This window comes from Microtus pennsylvanicus, chromosome 5, assembly GCF_037038515.1.
Source record: "Microtus pennsylvanicus isolate mMicPen1 chromosome 5, mMicPen1.hap1, whole genome shotgun sequence".
In the NCBI taxonomy this organism is placed as follows: domain Eukaryota; kingdom Metazoa; phylum Chordata; class Mammalia; order Rodentia; family Cricetidae; genus Microtus; species Microtus pennsylvanicus.
This window is the reverse complement of record NC_134583.1, coordinates 129776496-129801817: the sequence shown is the minus strand read 5'-3', so window position 1 is coordinate 129801817 and position 25322 is coordinate 129776496.

Here is a 25322-nt window from a genome sequence, read left to right as displayed (position 1 = left end):
TGCTAAGCTCACTCTTTACCTTAGAACTATAAACCAACATGTTTATATTTTTTGTCATTATTTATATAATTCCATGAACATATACTATCCCATATCTAAGATTGAAAATAAACTTTCCAGTAAAATTTTATGATTTTTCATCTCAGTGGTGTTGTATACATACACTTAATTTTGTTACAAATTATATTTTAGATGCTATAATTACTGACATTTTTAAAAATATCAGCCTCCAGATATTTTAAATTTAGAAAGAAATTGAATACTTTTTGTTTGTTGTGTTATATCAAAGAAAAATTAGGTTTTGCATTGATTTTGTGTAACTTTGTTTTATATTCTTGGCCGAGAAAGCAGGCAATGAAAGTTTTATTGTATTTCTTTACATTTTAGATACAAAAATAACATGTACATTTATGTATTGATAGCCTTTACAATACCAGTATTTGTACATAACCAGGATATATTAAATATTGTGATTGCTTGTCTGTACATTATGAGAGTGCAGAGTGATAGAAATTTTACTATTAACCATCTCAGAGAAATAGTGGGTATAACGTGTACTATAAATCTTGAAAGATTTTTCTTAATTCCTTTTTTTTTAATTTAATAATACTTTTTACCTACAGGACAGTAAGAAACAATCTTGAAAGAGTAGGGTGCTTGTTTGTCGTGGCAGCCCAGAACTGATATAATCACACAGAAAACTGTATTAATTTAAACATTGCTTGGCCCATTAGCTCTAGCTTCTCATTGGCTAATTCCTATATCTTAATTTAACCCATTTTTATTAATATGTATATCACCACTAGGTCGTGGCCTACCAGCAAAGTTTCAGCAAATCTACCTCCAGCCATGGATCCATGGCATTCTCCAACTCTGCCTTCCTCCTTCCAGCATACATTCCAGTTTTCATCACCTACCTAAGTTCTGCCCTATCAACCAGCCAAGGAAGGTTCTTTTTTTATTAATGGTAATCACAGCACACAGAGAAACTCTCACATCACCTCCCCTTTTCTGTTTAAATGAAAAGAAAGGCTTTAACATAATAAAATTACATATAACAAAATTGTTATCAAGCAAGAATTACAGTTATGATATTTATATCTACTTTATCTTTTATCATAACTAAAGAAAAGTATAACTATAACTACAAATTCTTCAGCTTCATCAAAGTCTATAGAAGGATATAATTTTATAAGTAAACAAGAAGTGCATTGCAAGTAACTTCCAAAACACTACAATTGACAGAGACATCTCACTCCTGGACAGTTACCCCAAGTTCTTCTGTATCATTGGAGCATACATCTTCAGCCTACAGGCCCATAGTATTCAGCAGACTTTTCCAAGAAGCAGGAAATTTCAAAGATAGTTTTGCCTATATTGGCAGTTTGTCAGTCACTTTCTTCTGTGTACTGAAGAATGTCTGGCAGACTCCATAAAGAAGGAGCCCGAAGGACCATCTTACCTTTACATAAGTTTAGCAGTCATTTCTCTGAGGGTCCTACATGTCCAGTTAAGCAGTCCAGACAAGAGCAGTTTCTTACCCAAAGGATTAGCAAACTCTATAAGGAGCCTCTTTTGATGCCCATTATCCTCTTGAAGTTTGGTGGATAATCATCTTCCTCTTGAAGTAGTTTGGTGCTATAAGGAGCAGATGTGCCTCACTCTCATGAAAAGTCCTAAAATATTGAAACATTTTAAATGCCATATTTTTAAGGTCTCTAAAAGATTTGAAGAATGCCTGTCTAACTGAAATATTTGAGAATATTGGCATAGCTTGTCCAAACTTCTTCCTAATGTTTATTGGGTGAAATACTTTCGTTGTGGGGGTGTTTACAGTAACATTTCAGGTGGTCTTGTTCCATAAAACCCTATTTGGTCTGAAAGCAATCCACATGTTCTTATCTTCTGTGAAAACAAAAGAAGAACCTCTTTTCCAAAACCACATATCACTTAGACTCAAATTTTGAAGTCAAGATGCCTTTATAATATACATACTGGTTTAGTTTAGCAGCCCATAAAATGAAATGTCTCTCTGTACTTAGCTCCTTCACAGTCAAAAACTCAAAGAAAACACAATAATATATATAATCCAAACTCTCTGTGAATTTTCCATTTTTACTTATTTTTCTTTACTACTTTAAATCTATGACTATCTGTACTGTGTCTCTTTAAAGACTTTACCCTTTTTAAACCATTTACTTCTTTTCTAACTCTTTATACTTCTTTTCTTCTCTCTTTCAAGCCTATGTACATTTATCCAAAACTATGACTCTTTTGGACTTGTCTTTATTACATATATGTAATTCTTTACTGTCCAGGAGTGCTTTTTAAAATGCTAAGCACTTCTTAAAACGTAAGCTGTGTCTGCTAGCTCCACACAGTTCAGCATGGCAGAGCTGCTCACTGCATCTGAGAGACATGCACAGTGCCCCATCTCTAGGCACAAAGGCAGGCCATGCTGCAAGTAAGCAAGCTGCTCACAAACCCCATTAAAATGCTTCAGCTCCTGAAAGAGCCAGAGGTCATACTGGCAGCCTGGCCCAGAAAGACAGCATTTTAAAATGGCTGTGGCTTTTTTTTTTCTGCTATGGCAGAATCTGGAAAATCTTTCATAAAGAAACTACAGCATGCTTCCAGCAAACAGTAAAAGCTGTGTTAAACTTTGTATTTTTTCTTTTGACTCAAATTTTTTTAAGCCTTCTCAGGTTTTACATGAATTTAGTTGGTCACATGGGGGCCAATTTGTAGGAGGAGGCTGCTTGTTTGTCCCAGCCTCCCAGAACCAAAATAACCACACAGAAACTATATTAATTAAATCACTGCTTGGCCCATTAGCTCTAGATTCTTAATGGCTAAATCTTATAGACAAACTGCCAGTGTAGGTGGAACTGTCTTTGAAATTTCCTGCTTTATAGAAAAGTCTGCTGGATACTATGAGCCTATAGGCTGAAGATTGGATGCCCCAAGGATACAGAAGAACTTTGGGTGACTGTCCAGGCATCGAGATATCTCTGTCAATTCTAGAGTTTAGAAGTTGTTTGCAATGTACTTCCTGTTTACTTAGGTAATATTATATTCTTCTGGAGACTTTGATGGAGTTGAAGAATTTATAGTTATAGTTTTCTTTAGTTATGATAAAAGATAAAAGAGATATAAATATTGTAACTATAATTTTTGCTTGATACCTGTTTTGTTATATGTAATTTTATTATGTTAAAGTTAAAACCTTCCTTTTTATTTAAACACAAAAAGGGAGGTAATGTGGGATTCCCCTCTGTGTGCTGTGATTACCATTAATGAATAAAAAAAAAACTGCCTTTGTCTGTTAATAGGGCAAAACTTAAGTAGACGAGGAGGACTTGACTGAATGTTGACAGAAAGAAGGGCAGAGTCAGGGAGCTGCTATTGATCCACTGCTAGAGATAGATGCACTGAAACTTTGCTGGGAGGTCACGACTTCGTGGTGATATACAGATTAATATAAATGAGTTAAATTAGCATGTAAGAGCTAGCCAATAAGAAGCTAGAGCTAATGGGCTAAGCAGTAATTTAATTAATATAGTTTCTGTGTGGTTATTTTGGTTCCCGGTGGCTGGGATGAACAAGTCGCCTCCTTCTACAAAATCTTGCTTTAAAATTGAGTAATTTCAATTTCACATAATTCCTGTGTCATTATTAAAAATTTTACCCATTCATATTTTATTGGTTTTGGTTTTAGCTATCTCATTACTTTCTTATCAATTATTTGATTTTATATTCTTACCACAGCTTCCTGTCCATCCTCTACTCCCACTCCCTTCCACTTCTACCACTATGTCCCTCCTTCCACCTACCCATCCTCCATATTCACTTTAAAAGGGGCAGGCCTCCCACATGCTTCAAGCTGCCATAAGGCCAAGAACCTCCTCCTGTATTCAAATTGGGTTAGGCAATCCATAAATAGAAACAGATTCCCAAGAGCAGTCAAAGCTCCAGGGACAGCATCCAATCCCAATCATGGGAGTCCCACATGTAGACCTAGCCACACAACTATCACATATAAGCAGAGAGCCTAGGTCCGTCCCATGCAGGCTTCCTCGTTCTTGGTTCTGACTCTCAGTTTCCATGTGCCAGTCTAGCTTTTTCCTTTGTTTTTTCCTATGATGTTTCTAACCCCTATTCCCTCTCCCCCAGTTTCTTATATTTTCTACTCCCTCTCCTCAGCAGGACTCCCAAGATTGGCTAGTCACCGATCTGATTACAGGGATGACAAGTTCAGGCTATGCATCCACTACTGTTGGGAGTCTTATCTGTGGCCTTCTCTGTAGATTCATAGAAGTTTTCTTTGCATTGGGCATCTACTCAACTCCGTAATGTCTCACCTTATATAAAAGAAACCAGTTGACAATTTTGAAATACTGCCTATATTTCTCTCTTTTGGGCCAAGAATGATTACATTTAATCCATGTTAACATGGATACATTTATGAACATTCTGTAATTGCATGAGTCAAGGAAGAGTGGTTTTACTTTGTTGTGAAAAGGAGCTGGGTTGACAGGCCATTCAGCTTCATGATTGGAAGGAAAGAAACCACAGGGATTTTTCTACCTGCATCCACTTTAATTAGGCAAATACTACTTTCAAAATATTTTAGTCAGGAATGACACAAATACCAGACCAACAGTAGTATATGTTGCCTTTACTTTTACCTCTTTATAACTTTGTGAGCTAGCTTAGTAACATCTCTATGCTATAATGCAGCATTCAGATATTTGGTCATCATAATTCAAACTATAGAAGATTAATCCAAGAAAGGGGGTAAAGAAAGGTGCCTGCCTTCTGATATTTTTCTCTATTATTTACTTTTATCACCTAGAATAAGACATTTAAATGCATCAGTGTTGTTTTGCAAGATTAATGGTGACACTTTCCATTAAGCTGTGCTTTCAGTCTCTTACATATTCAGACTATCTATTGCATCATTCAATGTTGACAGACAGTAAACACTATGAATATATGTATATATGCATATATGAATACAGATGCTATATTGTCTTCAGCCCAACATCTTTATATCTTAGAAATGTCTAACATTCCAAAAAATTTTGTAATAGCTGGCATTAAAAGAATCATCCAGCTAAGAAGTCACAGAATAAATTCATGAAAATGTTAAACATTACAAGATATACATAAAATTTTAATATAACAGTATAAAGGGATAGGCTAATTCATGCTCAGCAAATTTTTATTATGTTGAAGGGAATAGTATCACTAAGGTGATAAGGAAATGCAATCCTTACTTCATTTCCTCACAGATTTTCTAAATGAGCAGGAAATGTAGCAAACAAGAGCCTTTTACATATTCTAGAACATTTACAAGGAAAACCGAAAGCACCTGGAGATGGAAAGGGAAACCTCCCCGGCTGCAGGCACTCTGTCTGGTTCTCTGTGGTTGTACAATACACCCAAGAACACTGGGCTTCTCATGAATTGTTAATGAGACCATTGTGTGTCCTGGATTTCAATCACAGATAGAAGCCACTTCTAGTGGGCATCCTCTTGTAATTAATTAATCTTCAAAAACATGTGGAAATATTTTCAAGTGATTCTGTTTCTTTGCTTAATAAGCACATCTTGTCAAGGAGAGCAAAACAATTGGAGAGTACCTTCTTTGGCTTCATCACTTACTTAAAGATAATAACTAATTTACAATCAGTTAACATTTTGAGTTTTATTATATTCCCCTATTTATTGTGAATTATTTGGGTTTTTGTAGATAGGAGAAAAAGTATTAATACAATCAGCTAAGATAAAGGAATACTTAAGAATACAAACATGTTTTGTCTCATTTCAGTTAAATATTTCTAATCTTATTCGGAAGTAAATTATTTTCTTTTTTAAAAAAATATTTTTCTACATCCAAATTTCCTCTTCAACTTTACCAAAGTGCTAAGGTATGATACTATGACAGGCCTCATAACAGTACTAAAAGTTTAATTTCGATCTCTTTTCCCCATCTTCTGTCATCATAATAGAAGCTGTGATCTAATCTAGTATGATCATAAAAGTGTTATATCATTATCTTTGTCAAACTCTCTCAAGTAAAAGAAAGCCTACAACCCAGGGACAGTATTACTTAATGACAAAGAAACTGAGAACTTGGGTAACTCGATTGTCCTAGAGGCTATATGTCATAATAGTTTGTTTGTTTGTTTATGTTTATTTGTTTGTTTTTTGAGAGAAGGTTTCTCTGTAGCTTTGGAGCCTGTTCTGGAACTAACTCTCTGAGACCAGGATGGCCTGGAATTTACAGAGACCTGCCCGGCTCGGTACTTTTAATTGATTTAATTATGTGATAAATTATTGCTCATTGTACGTGATTCATTTAAAAGTATGAAAAGATAGTTGGCATAGAGTGTTTGATAAAAAGTTGTTAGATATAAATGTTTGTGATTATCTATGGTATAGGCTATTATAAAATCTTACATCTGATTACCTCGTGATGAAAGGATGGCCATTGTTGAAGAATATGGAGAAGTGGAGCTAATGATTATGTAGATCCTTTCCCTATGTTCTAGTGCCATTTGTATGGTAAATACTTCTCAGGCACTAAAAGAGAAGCATAAATCTTTGGCATACAAGTTGCCCTGCCTGTAAGATATACTAGGCCAATCATGGCACAGACATTGTGATAGTAGATAGCTGATATCTGATTTAAGACTTACTTCACAGGACAGAACCTCTAACATGAACTGTTTGGGCAACCAAGAGCCACAATCTAGATTTCCAGCATCTTAAGGTATAAACAAAACACTACTGGTCTAAAATAATCAATAAAGCAACTCTTAAAGATATTCTATTGTACTCGTAGATGGATATTGTATTATGTCATCACCAGAGAAGTTTCCTCTGGCAGCATATGGTAACAGATGCAGAGACCTGCAATCAGACATTATACACAGAGAGAGTCCTTGGAATATGCAGCTTTAAATGGGATATCTCCATTACATCCTTTCCCCCAGAGCTTAGGGAACCCCACAGAAAAGGCAGAAAACCAGAGTGTATAGAGGGCACCAGGAATAAGATTGTGTAAATCGACTAAGCAAAGCTCATATGTATTCATAGAGACTGAAGCAGCAAGCACATGGCTGACACAGGTTTACATTTGGTCCTCAGCAAATATACTATAGCTTTCAGCTTAGTGCTTTTAGGGGACTCTTGAGTGTGTGAACAGTGGGTCTTTGATTCTTGTCCCTGACATCAGGACTCTTCCTTGTGGTGGGTTTCCTTGTCCATCCATTTTTATTATGTTTTATTTTGTTATTCTTCGTTGTTATCATTTATGCTGTTCTTTACTAATGAGAAGCAGAAAGGTAGTGGAGCTAGTGGTGAAGGGTTGTTGGGATAAACTGGGGAAAGTATAGGGAGAAAAAGTTTACATAATCCTAGAAAAACTATTCAGTTACACACACACACACACATACACACACACACATGCACAAGCACACACACACGCACACACACACACACACACCACCGTATTGTTGTATTTAAGCAGCAACTCTCTAGAGATCAGAATATCTTTTAAAGACCCTGATACTTAGAAATAAGCCTGGCATTTTTACCATTCTACTGGGCATTTTTACCTATGGACTATTATGAAGATGATTTCTTCCTAAGCTTTGCTGTCTAACTTATTATATATATATACATATATATATATACATACATATATCATATATGTATGAATACATATATAAATGAATAAGTAAAATCCTATGTATTTTTACATGTACAAATTTTGACATTGTTCTAAACATATTGATGACAGAACTATGGAAAAATCCACTGCAGGTGAGAATATGCAACAAAAACAATGTAGGAATCACTTGTATTATCCTCAGAGACATTATAAAATTCAATAAAATTTGTACAATAAAATTTGTACAGTGTGAATATTTGTTTCAACTTGGCTTTTGATGTGAATGTGGAAAAATAATAAGATGCACACAGTAAGTGCTAACTGGGACAAAAATACCTGCTGAGGTAAATAAGCCTTTGAGATTTCCTGAAGAGTTAAACTGCATTACAACAAGACAAAATGGGATTAAATTGTAATCTTGTATAACAGGAGAATTAAGGCTAAATAAATGTGTACTTACAAAGATATAATAATCTAAAAGCAAGCAACCTTTGTAGTTAAATGTGCAAATTAAATTCATGTAAGTGTAACCTTAGCATAATCCTAGAAAAGCTATCAGGTTTTACACACAGTCACACACACACACACACACACACACACACACACACACACACACACTTGTACGTAAGCAGCAACTCTCCAGAGATCAGAATATCTTTTATTTAATTATTTTTTTGTTTTGTTTTTGAAACAGGGTTTTGCTGTAGCTTTGAAATCTGTTCTGGAACTAGTTCTTTTACACCAGGTTGGCCTCAAACTAACAGAGATCCACCTGCCTCTGTCTCCCGAGTACTGGGATTAAAGGCATGTGCCGCCACCACCCCGCTCAGAATATCTTTTAAAGATTCTGACACATAGAAATAAGACTGGCATTTTTACCATTCTACTGGGCATCTTTACCTATGAATTATTATGAAGAGGATTTCTTCCTAAACTATGCTGTCTAACTTATACTAATAATGTTAGTTTAAGTAGAGTTTTGAAGATAAAAAATAAAATAAGGATGCGTCATACAGCAAGAACTCATGAGTTTCTATTGAAGAGTCATGTAGAATATGACTTAGGTTAATGACTGAGAAAAACAATTGAGTTGAAGTAGTCCAACTAGTTTAAATTCTTTTAACTTTAATTTTCAGGAGACATGTTCACAGGTGTCAGAGTGCATCTTAGCTGAAACAAAGCTTTGAAAATACCTTAAAGTTAAACTAAGATGTTTTTGTGGAATAACTTTGAGATGAAAAACTCAAGACAATAATCTAAAGTTTTAGAAAGGACATAGTTGAGTGAGGAACTCTAAGGTCAGAGAACAAGAACGAAGCAGGCCAAGGTCATTAACTGATGTTCCTTTCTTGCTAGGATTAGTTGATGACCAAAGATGATGATTACTTCCTTATACTCATTTCTGCCCCCAATCTCCTAATATAAGAAACTATTGATGAATGGGTATGTACCCTAAAGATTTAAAGTAGAGCTTATTTATTCTTTTTCATATGTAAAAGTTTATATTTGTGAATCCTTTAAGCTTTTTTTATAAAATTATCTTTTGAGAAAAATAATAAAGTGATTGTTCCTTTCTTTGTAACTGTAAAATTCAGCTTGCCAGTAAAAGAATATCTTGCTTTTTCACATACTATTAATCTATATAAGTTGCTTGAGAATGTATGTGGGTTTTGGGAATAATTTGTTGTTTTTTTTTTACCTGTAATGTAAAATGTTTAATCATGTAAGGATATGGAAAGCAAGCTGGGTTTTTTGCATGTATTTTTTATAATCATTCACTTGAAAAATAGAAAGTAACCACATTTTAATTGTGCCTGAAAGATTTTGCTGGGGTATCTAAGCTGTGAAGGAAAGACTAAACATTGAGTTAAAACGAGATAAAGGAAAACTTGAAGAAAGAGAGAGTTAAAAAGAAAACATCAAGCAAGTGACAATTAGAAAGAGATCATCAATAAGGAAAGAGTTAGAAGGACTTAGAAGAAGAACATCAAAAATGAGAGAAAGAAATCACCAGGAAAATAAGCAATAGAAAACATAGAGGAAGAATACAGAGAAAGTCTGAAGGAAACCATGGGAGTGAGTGTTTTTTCCCTTAACCTCTTCAGACAAAAAAAAAAAAAGTCATAGTGCAGGCAGACTCAGTTGATCCCCTTTGAGCCCTGCACTGCTGGGGTCTGTTCCCAGAGAGGGAAAGATAGCAATGTTATTTCCTAGGGCCTATGACCTGTCTAGTCATAGGTTCATGCCACTGGTAAGTGGCAAGTATGGACGTTAGGTTGTGAAGAGTGTCTTAAATCTGCTCAGAGAGTGCTCCTGTACTCCTGTAACTTGCCTGTAACTATGGCTTTGCTGAACTTATCCTGCCAGGCTAGTGATAACTGTAGCTCACAAGGTTTAGAGCTTGGCAAGACCTATGATGACATTTCTCCTCCAGTAGCATGCATGACTTATGGTTATACCATCATCAAGTACATCTTTCAGACTTCATCAGACAGACTTCTTTTTTCAGTAGCAAATAACATAGACTCCCAAAAACTGGTCAAGATGCAGAGAATTAAAGACCAGGAGTGCTCAGCCCTAAGCAAGACATCAATATCACACGTATACGTATGACTTCCATCACTCAGGGATTGTTGTGAAAGACTGAAGTAAAATAGTATAATAACCAGAAGTAGTAAATTATTTTCAAGAAAGAACAAAGACCAATATTTTCTAAAAATAGCAAGACAATGAAACATATAAATTCACAGTGGCTGTTGCAGTATGGACAAGACCTAGGCAAACCAAAGCCAGGCAAAATTTCAGCATTCAGAAGTGAGGTAATCATGACGTCCCCTTGCTAGGCAGCTATTTATAAGAAATTGATTGTCACTGGAAGAAGAATAGTCAGTTTTCCTTAAAGGTGTGGCCCTGTAGAAGTAGAATATGCTCCAGTGAGTCACCATACTCTTATGAATGTCTATCAGGTAGTAATTTAACTAGATTGGATTTGACAAGTCGAGGTGACTGTTAAATAATAGAGTGGATTTGGGAGGAGTTGGGGTGGGGTAAGAATATGAAATTGTAAAATAATTATTTAATGTTTGAGGTACCTCATTTTGCTGCTTCTTCCCTTCTTTTAAATTAGCACAGTACCAAAAGGAGAACATTTATTTGGAACCGTAGTGTCTACAAGCGTAAAAGAGAATTGTAGACAGACATCATCTTTCTTACAATTTTAAGAAACTCTTCAGAAATCTGTTTATTTTACCTCAGATGTAATTATAGAGAAAAATTTATGGTTAAAATATCTGAAATCGGAAAAGCAAAATAGGAGTCTGGAGCCATAAAAACCATCATATGATTCTTGTGGTCCCATGTTAAATCCAGCTTGAGTGTACCAGTCAATTTCATAGTTCAACAACTATGTTCAACTAGTTACCTTCAGAAATGGTTAAAAGTTCAACCTAGGTTAATTCTCTCTCTCTTTTTTTTAAAGATTTATTTATTTACTATGTATACACCATTCCTTCCATGTATGCTTGCATGCCAGAAGAGAGCACCAGATCTTATTATAGATGGCTGTGAGCCACCATGTGGTTGCTGGGAATTCAATTTAGGACCTCGGGAATAGCAGTCAGTGCTCTTAACCTCTGAGCCATCTCTTCAGCCCTAGGTTAATTCTCTAAATAACCATTATCTATGCCCAATGTCAGAGGCCACATAGTTAGCAGAAAGCTAGCTCTGCCATTTGAGAAAAATAAAGAGGTTGAATTAGCCTGATTTGCAAAATCAAGCTGTTATTTTTATTCAGCCAACATTACCAGCCAACTGTCGCAAGGAGGGGAACTACTTGTTCATCCTGGCTGTCTGGCTACCTTAGCCCCAAAATAACCACATGGAAACTGTATTAATTAAAACACTGCTTGACCCATTAGCTTTAGGTTCTTATTGGCAAACATCTACATCTTTATTTAACCCATTTTTATCAATCTGTATATCACCACAAGGTCGTGGCCTACCAGAAAGTTTTCAGCACATCTACTTACAGCTGTGGATCCTTGGTGCTTCCTCACTCGGCTATCTTCCTCCCAAAATTCAATTCTGTTTTTTCTGTCTATCTAAGTTCTGCCCTATCAGGCCAAGGCAATTTCTTTATTCATTAACCAATATAAGCAACATACAGAGGGGCTCCCACATCATTCAACCTCATCTAGGAGAGGGACTACAGGCCACAACCATGTGATACACAGATTAATAAAAATGGGTTAAATTAATATGTATGAGTTACTCAATAAGAAGATAGAGCTAATGGGCCAAGCAGTGATTTAATTAATACAGTATCTGTGTGATTATTTCAGGTGTAAACTAGCCAGGAGGCCAGGAACCAACAAGCAATAAATAAATAAATAAATAAAATTTCAGCTCCATTTACAATTTAATTAACTAAATAAAAATTAGACATAGATAGTTAGAACTATATTTAATGAACTAAAGATTGTTTTCACCTAGGAATAGAGGTCAATAATAAATTATAAAATGCAAAGTGGTTTTATATAAAATTCAATCTGTGTATATCAAGATATACAACAAAAATACCAAACTCAAAGCCAACCAAATTTCAGAACAATAAGAGAGGCAATGCACCTCGAATGAAAAGAAAAGCCAAAGGACAAGGTCAACAAGACAAAACGACAGCCTACAGAATGGGAAAAGATCTTCACTAACCCCATATCAGAGAGAGGGCTGATCTTCAAAATATATAAAGAAATCAAAAATTGGTCATCAAAATAACAATCTATTAAAAAAATATGTGATACAGGCCTAAACAGAGAACTCTCAACAAAGGAATATAAAATGGCTGAAAGATACTTAAGAAAATGTTCAACATCCTTTGCCAACAGAGAAATGCAAATCAAAACAACTGAGAGATTCCATCTGTCAACTGTAAAAATGCCCAAGATCAAAATCACTGGTGACAACTTATGCTAGAGAGGTTGTGGAGTAAAGGGAACACTCCTGTATTTATTGCTGGTGGGAGTGCTAATTGGTACAGCCCCTTTGGATGTCAGTGTGGCAATTTCTCAGAAAATTAGGAAACAATCTTCCTCAAGACTCAGCAATACCGCTTTTAGGTATATACCAAAAGGATGCTCAATCATGTCACAAAGACATGTGTTCAACTACGTTCATAGAAGCATTGTTTGTCATAGTCATACCTGGAAACAACTTAAATGCCCTGTGACCAAAGAATAGAGAGGGAAAATGTGGTACATTTATACAATGGAGTACTACACAGCAGAAAAACAATAATGACATCTTGAAATTTTCAGGCAAATGGAAAAAATCTAGAAAACATCATATTGAGTGAGATAACTCAGACTGAAAAAGACAAATATCACATGTACTCACTCATAAGTAGCTTTTAGACATAAAGCAAAGAAAACCAGCCCGCAATTTACAATCCCAGAGAACTTACACAATAATAAGAAGTCTAAGAGAGACATACTGGATCTAATCTACATGGGAAGTAGAAAAAGTCAAAGTCTTCTGAGGAAATTGAGAGCATGGGGATAATGGGAGAGGGCAGAAAGGGGGAAAGGAAGGGAAGAGCTTTAGAGAGAAAAATGTAAAGCTCAATAAAATCAATAAAAAAATAAAAAAAGAAATGAAAACCCAATCCAATTATCAATGATTTTCTCAGTACAAATACTGAAATCAAGTAAGGGGTTGAAATGATCTACTTACAAAATTTAAGAAAGACTATTGTCAGTTAACAGTATATTATTCAGAAAAGCCATCCTTCAGAAATGAGACATAAATCTTCCCTAAGGAAGCTTAAACTAAGGGAACTCATCACATCTAAGGTTATTTTATACTAAGACCTAAAAGAAATTCCTTAGGCAAAAACAAAATAGCCTGTGAATTATGGCCATGATTAATAAAATAATGACAGTTCATGCTAACAAAGATATAGGGTAAAGTGCACACTCATCCATGGCTTGTGAGAGTTTGAGTGTCAATAGCTATTATGAAAATCAGTGTGGTGGGTGCTAAAAAATCTGGGGAAAGAAATAGACCTCAAGATCCACCTAGATAATTTTCGGTTGTGTACCCAAAGGACTCTACTCCCAACTACAGAGACATTTGCTCTTCTGTGTTCATTGTTGGTCTATTTAAAATTGCCAAAATTTGGATGTGACCCAGATGTGTCTATCAATAGATGAATGGATAATCGACATGTGACACTTTTACACAATGTCATATTGCTTGAATGTTAAAAAATGAAATAATGAAATTCACAAGTAAAGAAAAAAAAGACATCCTGAGTGATGTAACCCAAATCCAAAAAGATGAAAAATAATATGTAATCAGTTAGATGTGGATGCTAGTTTTTAAATTTTTATTAGACAGGCTACAATCCATATAAGCACATAATTTAGATATAGAGGAAGGCACAAGGGGGAAGGTATTGAAGACCAGGCTCAATGAAATTCGTATGTACCAGGGTAGGAGTGTGTAAATTAGAATTATTAAACAAAAGAAACAGAGATAGGAGAAAAAAAAAACAGAAACACAGAACAGCATCAGGAGGGATACTAAATGAATATTGAACCCATCTGTGTTTATTTTCCTCATGCTTATATACTTCACTCCAAAAGAAATGGGGAAGAAATAGCCTTCATTGGCATGATATAAAGAATATACTTGAATTCTTCAATCTTTGGTCCAAGTGGAGCAGATTCACCTCTATATTCAAAATACTAATGAATCAGACCTTAGATCAGGATCTCTTGTTTGTAGCCACACCTGTTGTCAACAACTTTGAATGAACAAGAGAAAGCTCAAATTCTCTGACTTTTAGTCAAGGTGAAACAGACTCACATCTGTGTGTCCCCACAGGAGGAAAGGATTTCCAAATGAAGCAGAAATAAAATGTATATTTATGGTAGAACAGGGATGGCAGGGGAGTGAAATAGAAAGATTAAACAGAGATGGAAAGAGAAGAGAGGGATAAGGAAGAAAGTACTGGGAGGGAGAGCTAAAACTAGGGATATCTGATAGTTTCTATAGAAACATACTACAGTAGAAGCATCTTAATAAATATAAATAAATGAAAGAAACCTAAATGTAATCACCAAATAACATGTGAACAATGCACCAACCAGACATTTTTTACTACCTAATAAAACCTCAAGAACCAGAAATGGTTACTTAAAATTAATTTGCTGGCTAAAGGAGTTCCAGAGAAACCCTAAATAATCCTTAGGCTATTGCAAACCTTGGTTGCTCTCCCCAAACTGATGCAAAGCCCCGTTGCTGAAGACAGCACCCACATATTCATTGAATATGGAGAAGCTGAGCTTGTGCCTGACTAGAGCATTTATTCCTGTTTATAAATATGTTCAGTGTACAGGAAGGTAGTCTGCATATTACTAGAAAAGAAGGTTCAACACCAACCCATCTATCAATCTTTTGATTTATAATGGTGACTTATCTACATGATGATGTGCTGGTACAGTGGTTGCATAAAAGTTGTGGAAATAACCAACCACTACAGGATCATATTGGCGGTCCATGCTATGAGATGAATAAAGTTCATTTCTAACACTGCTTGGTGGCCAAGAATCTGGAACTAAATAGGCCATTGACCTAGGGGAAAATGAAATACTATTATTTATAAAGAAATTTAGCCATATAATGATTCCTAATGCCTTTCTATATACACATGGATCAATATCTTTCTCAGTCATTATCAGAGATGCCTCTGCTTGCAGTACCTACAGAAATGGTGTAGGAGGTCCATCTGTATTTGTATTGCTTTCATTGTTTGAATAAAGAAAACTGCCTTGGCCTTTTGATAGGGCAGACTCAGGTAGACGGGGAAGACAGAACAGAATTCTGGGAGGAAGAAAGCAGAGACAGGCAGAAGTCATGATTCTCCTGCCCTAGAGAACTCTGGTTAGACTCATGCCAGTAAGCCACAGTCCAATGGAAATACACATTAATGGGCTAATCAAGATGTGAGCCAATAAGAAGCTAGAGCTAATGGGCCAGGCAGTAATTTAATTAATACAATTTCTGTGTGATTATTTTGGGGGTTAGGCTAGCCAGGCAGCGGAATGCGGTCCGCTCCTCCATACTACAGGGAAATACACAACTGGGCACCGTACAGAGAGTGAGAGACCTTGAGGTAGTCAGTCTTAAATGGGTTATCTCCATTAAATCCCTCCGAGTCTCAGGTAGTTTTGTGGAGGACTGGGTGGAAAGAGTCGGTAGATATGGAAGACACGCAGGAAACAATCTCTCCCAGATACAATAGGCCTGACATACATTTTAAATTATAGAGATGATAGCTGCATGCACAAAACCTGAAAATGTAAAAGATAGAAGGGGTCCCAGACTGAGCATAAGTAAACATGATCTTCTGTCCTAACCAAGAAGCTGTCCACAATAGACATCTATTTGCAAAGGAAAAGTTCATTTTTTCCATCAAGTCTCACTGGGTATATAAACTACAACTAAGTGCAAGCCTACTTCCAGCAGTTGATGGGGAACTAAAAATTCAGTGGTATTTGGAGGAAATTTTGTTTAATAATGCTTTATCTAGAGATTTTTAAATTTTTTTTTAATTTTTTTATTGATAAAAGGAGGATAAAGAAAAGAAAAAAAAACAAATTTCCACCTCCTCCCACCAGCCTCCCATTTCCCTCCCCCTCCTCCCACTCTTCTCCCCCTCCTCCCACTCTTCTCCCCCTCCTCCCACCCCTCTCCCCTTCCCCCCGCTCCTCTCCCCCTCCCTTTCCAGTCCAAAATTTTACTTATCTTTTGCTTATATATTTTGCTCCCATATTGTTTTTATGGTTTCTCACCTCCCCCTCTTTTTCACTGTCTATCTTTTTCTCTGTATATGTATTTTTCATGTTTTATTTATTTTTTCTTTTCCTCTTTGTTTATTTTGTTCTATTCTGGTTTGTTTGTGCTCAGTTGACTGTTTGTTTTCAAAAAGGAAAAAAGAAAGAAATCATGGATTTGGAGGGGAGGGGAGATAAAAAGGAAATGGGGGATGTAGAAAACAGTGAAGATATTGATTACAGAAAACAGATTTTTTCAGTAAAAGTACTCTCATAACGAACAATATGAAACACATTAAAAATGGAAGGTCAAATAAAGCCTAAAAAGCCGGGCCGTGGTGGCGCACGCCTTTAATCCCAGCACTCGGGAGGCAGAGGCAGGCGGATCTCTGTGAGTTCGAGACCAGCCTGGTCTACAGAGCTAGTTCCAGGACAGGCTCCAAAAACCACAGAGAAACCCTGTCTCAAAAAACTAAAAAAAAATAAATAAATAAAAATAAAGCCTAAAAGATAATCATACTATGAATATTCTAATAATGTTTTGATGAAGTATCCTGAAATTGTATTGTCAATATGACAGTAAATACCAAACTTTTTAAAGGCCTACGTAAGCCTCAAAGTAAGCAAAAAAAAAAAAAAGAAATCTTTATAGTATTTCGAAAGAAAGAAGTACTGAAACACTAATAGGAAAATTAGATAATACCATAGCGGGAACATGTACAGCAACCTAATGGTATTTGTCTCTAGACTGAAAAAGTAATTTAACATAAGGACACTAACAAGTCTGTTTCATCAATACTAAGCAGATGGAAGCTGAACATAAGATCACCACCTTCAGAGACATGCAGAAAATGATTTTATAAAGTATATTGTCACATGAGAAACCCTCTCATAAATAAACATCAGGAAGAAAGTAATTCAACAACATAAAGCTATATGTGGGAAGCTGAGGTAACTGAAAGCCTTTAACTTTAGATCTAGAAATAAAATATTCATAGTATTGGAGTACTTTTACCAAAGTAATTAGATGAGAAAAATGAAGGCAATGATATCTTCTGTCTTAAACTCTATACTTCCTTTCAACTATGTTTGCAAATAAAATTCCATTACTTACAACCCTCTTTTGCTTTTCAATATTTTACTTTGGAATCTCCATATGCAATTCTTTACACTTACAAAGATATTTTTTGTCTTTTCTCATTTTTGCACATGTATTGGCTTTCTTATACTTTACCTTTAATTTTTAATTCTCAATGTCAAATAATGAATATTATTTTCCCTGGAAGCACTTTCATCACTCAGTTCTGTATCAGTCAATTGCTATGACATTATATTTATTATGTAACAATAGTAAAAGTCAAACTCACAACAATGTGTGTGTACTTGTATATGTGTTCATTCAATGTATTCTAACTTTGTTATACTTTTGATGACCTCACCTAAAAACTGCTTCATATCATATTTACTTCATGGATATTAGGTGTCCTCTTCTGAAATTTTAATGCTTGGGTTATATTTATCTCATGAGAAACCATCTGAATACAAGAGAAGAACACGCATTAAAATAAAATTAGCAAATACTACCTCTATTCTCTATTCTGGTCACGAACATCAGTGTTCCATTTCTAAAACTAAATCAAATGGCAACTTCTGAATTCAAGTGGGGATGATTATCATAGTGCCATAAAAATAGTACAGCTAATCCCAGCACTCAGGAGGCTGAGCTGTGAGTTCAAGGCAAGCCTCATCTTCAAAGTGAGTTCCAGCACAGGCTCCAAAGAAACCTTGTCTCTAGAAGCAAACAAATAAAAAATACAGACAGTAAACCTGTTACAGACAGTGAAATATCAGCTAGGAGATTGGTTGTCACTGTCTTGATATATACTGGGACACTGAGAACCTTTACCTTTAGATGGAGCCTGACAAAATTTGAAAGTAAAAGCAAAGCTAGAGATACACTATTTCAGATGCTTACTTTTCTCTCCCCATCTCCCCTTACCCCCGTCCCACCCCACCCCCAAGTTCCCAATTTCTTGCCAGGAAATCTTGTCTACTTTCCATACCCAGGATAACAACTATATGTTTTTCTTTGGGTTCACCTTCTTATTTAGCTTCTTTAGGATCACAGATTATAGACTCAATGACCATTATTTGTGGCTAGAAACCAATTATGGGTGAGTACATCCCATGTTCCTCTTTTTGGGTCTGGGATACCTCACTCAGGATAGTGTTTTCTATTTCCATCCATTTGCATGCAAAATTCGAGAAGTCATTGTTTTTTACCGCTGAGTAGTACTCTAATGTGTATATATTCCACACTTTCTTCATCCATTCTTCTATTTAAGGACATCTAGGTTGTTTCCAGGTTCTGGCTGTAACAAATAATGCTGCTATGAACATAGTTGAACAAATGCTTTTGTCATATGATATGATAGGGTATCTCTTGGGTATATTCCCGAGAGTGGTATTGCTGGGTCCAGGGGTAGGTTGATCCCGAATTTCCTGAGAAACCACCACACTGATTTCCAAAGTAAGAAGGGGAGAATGGGGTGAACTTGGGAAGAGAATTTATTCACACCCAAATGTCATTCCAACTATGGTTAAACATGCTGTTTGTTCCCTTTAACCCAGATAGAAATATATTTTTAATTGATTCAGAGTAAACAATTCTGGAGTTAAACAGAGCCACAGATGTTACTAAAATTTGAATCTTAAGACTTATTTCTGCCCATAGTGTCTGAGGATTGGACAGTTTTTTTTTATTTCTTTTGGTTCCATCGAGACTGATTCTTCTAAAATTTATTAACAGTCTGTATTTTCCTCTATACCTAGTTTTTATTTTCATTTTTTAAAATTAATTAAAATACAATTTAACAATTTTTTCCTTTCTCCCCTCCCTACTACCACTATCATGTCCAAAATCCCATTCGTCTTTTCCCATTGCTGTTGCTTACACATGTAAATGGATCAGCACATAAATATAACCTGCTGAGGGCATTCAATGCTGCCTGTATGTATGATTGTAGAGCTACTAAATATAGGATAACCAACCGGGGACTCTTCCCTTGGGAAGATCAATCCTCTTAGTCTCTGCTTTGTTAATTGCCTACTGCTCTTCATCTAGGGTGCAACCCCTTGAGGTTACTACCATCTATTTTGAAGGGTCAAATTAGTTTAGGCCTTGTTTAATCAACCATGTTGGGGTTTTTTTTTTTTTTTGATGCAACCCTTTTCTGCTGTGGGACAATGGTCTGTACCCAGTCACTTGTATTTTAAATAAACGTTGATTGGGCAGTGGCCAGGGAGGAAGTAGAGGTGGGAAAATGAGAATTCTTGGAAGAGGGAAGTTTCAGTCAATAGTCATTGTTACCCAGACAGAGAGGAAACCGGACACAGAACAAGCAAGATGTGACTGCCTCACCGATAAAGGTACCAAGCCACATGGCTAACACAGACAAGAATTATGGGCTAGTATAAGTTATAAGAGTTAATAAGAAGCCTGAGCTACTAGGTCAACCAGTTTATAATTAATGTAGGCCTTTGTGTGTTATTTGGGACTAAATGGATGTGGGGTCTGGTGGGACAGAGACCTCAGTAAACATAAGATCCCCAACATGTGGACAATTGCATCCACATAAAGCCTGAGAAGGCTTGGGAAATAATTTTAGACAAAAAGAATAGAGTTGCAAGGCTTCTTGGTAGCATTTTCTCAGGTGGGCTCTGTTTGCTAGATGCTTAAATGTGCCTCATTTAAGAGGCTTCCTGACTCAGATTTAGCTCTGAAACCTAGCAGCTCTCTTAAGAGGACCTGCCACCAAACACTTAAATGATGTTTATGAATTGCCAATAGCATGATTCTTGTTGGAGTCAGGGACCTTGAAATGCCATAGAGTTGTGAAAATAAACATGACTCTGGTACCTCTGCCATGAGTCTAGACTTTCAGAAAAAAGCTAAGGAATAGGCTTTAATCCTAGCCATATTGCTTGGCAAGTTAAAGACTCATGTGGTCAGAAAAAGGGAGATAAACAGTAAAGATAGATTCAAAGATGAAGAAAACCTCTAAATGGTTTATTGTGTATTTAAAAACATATGTAGACTTTGAAGAAAAAGAGAAAAAAAAGAATAGTTGGGTTGGTGGCACACACCTTTAATCCCAACAGAGGCAGAGGCAGATGGATCTCTGTGAGTTCAAGGACAGCCTGGTCTACAGAGTGAGTTCCAGGACAGCCAAAGAGACACAGAGAAACCCTGTCTCAAAAAAAAAAATTAAACATAAAAATAAAAGAAATAGAGTTTAGAATAAAGCCACATAAAGACAAAAAATACACACAGAGAGAGGATACTGTATGCTATTGTGCTGTCTTTAAATTGTTTGATGGCTGAGAAAGGAGAAAATGCTGCTAAAAGATATTTGATTATAAATGCTGTTGGATTAATCCAACACATATATTTTGAAAATGCCTTGACTTCAAAATTTATGTCAAAGGTATGTTACTTTGGAGAAGAGGTTTTGCTTTTGTTTTCGCAGGAAATGAGAGGTTGTGGATTTATTCTGGATTAAGAAAAATAAAGTTTATTCAAGGAAGACCTCCCTGAGAAATCTCCAATAGGAGTGGATGCCCCAGATGATCCAACATTTCAAAGGACCTGTGTTGGAGTTTCCTCTGAGTTCTACACTCAAAACAGTTTCAAGACTGCTAGCTGAGATGATCAAGCCCCACAGGATACTTCAGTCAGTAGTTGATCACAATTCTAAATTTTCTTTAGGTCTCCATAAGATTATCAGCACCCCAATCAGCAGGAAGTAGCCTGGAAAACTATACCTGAAGGACCCTGGGGCTCAGCATTACTGCCCCTTCTCCTCTGGGAACCAGGAACCTGATAATCACCCATGCATGCACTAGAGCTTTGGGTACTTTCCCATAAAATATTCCATCCCGTTTGTAGTTTTTCTTCAATAGACCCAGGTCCCGGAACTGGGGTAAAAAAAAAAAACTTGCAGATGACCTGCAGGTGTTTCTTCTTGCTCAACCAACCCAGCAATTTTCACAGCAATGACCAATCATAGTTAGCTGACCATTGAACGAGCTAGTAACAATAGTTGACAAACAATTTCTGCACTCCCCCTTTTGGTTCTGTGGTTTTTCTCTTTAAAAGAAGCCTGTAATAGCTTTTCAGAGTCCTTCTTCCCCCACCCCAGGCTGAGGAACCTGGCAAGCCAGTCAAGTTAAATTCCTCTTGCTTTTGTGTCAACCATGGTGTAAGAATGGTCTCCTGGGGTGACATCTCCTCAATAAGTGGGCTTTACCCACATTCTGAAAAAAAAAAATAGATTATGGATGTTTGCCTTTGTTTAGAATGTTGGTTACAATTTTTTATGGATAATGTTCAGTAGAAAAACTAAAAGAGGAGATTTGATTCAGAGTTCTCGTTTTTAAAAAATGTGTGTGGGGGGGAGTGCTTTGGGACAATGATCTATACCCTGCAACTTGTATTTTAAATAAACGTTGATTGGCCAGTAGACAGGCAGGAAATATAGGCAGGTCAACCAAGCAGGAAATAGAGGGGGGGGACATGAGAATTCTGAGATGAGAGAAGTTTCAGTCTTCAGGTGTTTTCAGACACAGAGCCAGCAAGACCCAGACACAGAGGAAGCCAGACACAGAGCAAGCAAGATGTGATTGCCTCACCGATAAAGGTACCAAGCCACGTGGCTAACACAGACAAGAATTATGGGTTAATTTAAGTTAAAAGAGTTAATAAGAAGCCTGAGCTACGAGGTCAACCAGTTTTATAATTAATGTAGGCCTCTGTGTGTTTATTTGGTACTAAATGGATATGGGACCTAGTGGGACAGAAACCAGTCAACACTTTTATGCTCAATGCCTTTCTCTCCTGACAGTTGCTGTGGCAACATCAACTCCTCCACAGTGTGGAATCCACCTACCTCACGTCAGCTTGCCTAACTTCAGGTGCTTTCTTTCTTATGTCACAGTATCTCCCTGATCCTCATCAATTTCTTTATGAACTCACAGTTTTACAGAAGAAATTTTCTCATGAATGGAGCCTAGGGATAATGCATCAAGAAGAATTTCTTAAAATTCAGTTTTATTACATGACAGAACGAGTTCCCAGGAGCAGCCGTAAAAGGCCAATCACTTGAGCTATTTAAAACTCAATTGGACATTTGTGGTGGAAATGCTGGCAGGAATTCCCTAGCTTCAGGCACACAAAAATTCAAAAGACAAAAAGGTCATAAAGGGATATGTTCTTCCTTTTAGCTCAGTTTTCCTTTGAACTGGAGTCTATAGTTTTTGCTGAAACCAACTCTATTAATTCAAAAGCAGTACTCTATGCTTTTCTGCTGTCCTGTTGACTAATTACTGGAACAAAAGAAGTGCTAGGATACTGAGGAAAGTCTGTAGCTAGAAATCAGCAATCTGGTCTCCTAGAATTCATTACCAATTCCACCTCTTTCTCTCATTTTATTATGAAACAAAATGGATTTCCTAGAATTAACACTAAATACTATTAATGTCATAAAATAAAGCTGTCTAGTTATATAGCACTTCCTGCTGCAATTGTAGTATTAACTTTTCAGCCAAAATCAGACAAACAAAAATACCAAAAAACAAACAAAACCAAAAACCTTACCCACTTAATAGATTTTGTCATTAGGATATTAATATTATTTTTCTTTTATTGTGTGAAGTTAATACACTGCCAATATTATGATGATCATGATTATAGTAATCCCTTCACTCAAGACATCTAAAATATTTTCATTCACAATTTGGTGCTACTATTATGCTCATTCCATAATAATATTATGGCCTTTTTGTTGTGGAATAATATGTTTGTAAGATGTCAAGGTATGTCACTTGGATTTCTTCAATAAAATGCTGAACAGTCAATAGCTAGACAGGATTTTTGAGGCAGAGAAGATACTGGGAAAAAGAAGGGTGAAGTTGCCAGGACGTGGAGCATGTAGCAAAACCATTACATACTAAAGATAATGAAGTCACATAAAAATGCAGATTAAAAGTTAAGGGTTTATTTAAACCATTAGAGCTAGATAGAAACAACCATAAGCTATTGGCAAAGCTTTCATAATTAATAATGTCTCTATATCATGACTTGGGAGGTGACTAGAGGCATAGAGAAGGACTAGCTAAAAATGTCACTCAATGTGGAACATGTATTTTCACATAAGACCTGAGAAAGCTTTTTAACATGCTCCAAACACACAAAAACAGAATCAAATATGTCTTGCTAGTCCATACTGCAGTGTTTCACTTGGGCCAGGATACAGAGACACATCTTGAGCTGCCAGCATGTTGTACAGATAGGAAAGGTTATCGATATCAAGCAAAAAACAAAAACAAAAAATAAAAAACAAACAAAAAACAAACCTGCTAAACAGGTTACAGTATGTTTAAGGAAAATAAAAAAAGATATAGTTAGTCATTAAAATAAATAGCTTTAAAATAATAAAGCAATGTCTTTAAAGAGAAAACTAAAGTAAAAATTAATAGCTACATAAAGATGGATAAACAGAGTCTAGATCCTATCAGGTGTCTTGTTGCTTTTAAACTTTTGATTACTCATGAGCAAACAATAGCTGCTGAGAGACATTGGCTTATAAAAACTGTTAATTACAGCAACCTATATATTTTAAAAATGTATTTACTTCAAAATGGGTGTCAAAAGTGTGTTGCATTGGAAAAGAAGTTGTGATTTTCTTTCCATAGAAAACAGAAAACTGTAGATACATTTAGGGTTGATAGAGATCAGATTTGATTCGGGGAGACCCGCTGAAAATCCTGATTATAGACATTCTTTAAAAGCCTAGAAAAATGACAAGACAGGTGACATATATTTTATCTACTCAAACATAACACAAAAAATTATCTTTGGCTGGCTTGTATACAATGCACAGTCTATACTTGTGTTAATGCATTTAGGTATGCAACCTTTAAAAGTTTGTGTTTTTAGAGCAAGTGGGACCAGACACCAATATTGATATGTTAGTGTTAAAATATTCTCTCTTTAATAAATAAAAATTGTATAAAACAAAATCTTTTCATACACTGTGAATATATGTCACTCTGGTTTGTTTAATAAAAAACCAAATGGCCAATAGTTAGGCTGGGTTTTCAGGGCAGAGACTGATAGAGGCCATGAAATGACTAGTGTTCAGATGTCAGCCCATTAGAGGAATGATTTCCTAATAAAAGAAAATCCCATCTGGGTAAGGCCTATGTGATCACGAACTCTGGAAACTATTATTTCTGTCTTTAATTTTACATGTGCAAAAGCAGCTATGCTATCTACCCAATACTTTCATTGTAATGTGTAAAATCATGTGATGTATATGTTATCTCATGAGTGCATCTCAATCTTATGGGCACATATTTTCATGATTGGTCAGGAAGATGACTTCTCATTAACTGTATAATTTTGGTATATAGAAAATATACTATGATATGCTTCATAACTAGATCTATTGTCAGACAAATACTGTAAGACACTTAAAAGCCTGCTTTGCTCCTTTCACTCAAACTATGCACAATTTATTTATTTCCCCTTAGAGCAAGTTCAAACTAGACTAAATGTTTCTGTAAACTGATCATAAGTTAAAAGCTTTACAGTTATGTACAAGGTAATAGTTGCAGATGTCTAACCAAGGTTATTAACACAAAACAATCTAAACAGTCAGGCTGATCAGGCCAATTCTTTACTTGTCAAGAATTGATAATTAATAAGACCTGACCTTCTGTGCGGATCTCTCTGTAGCTTATGTCAC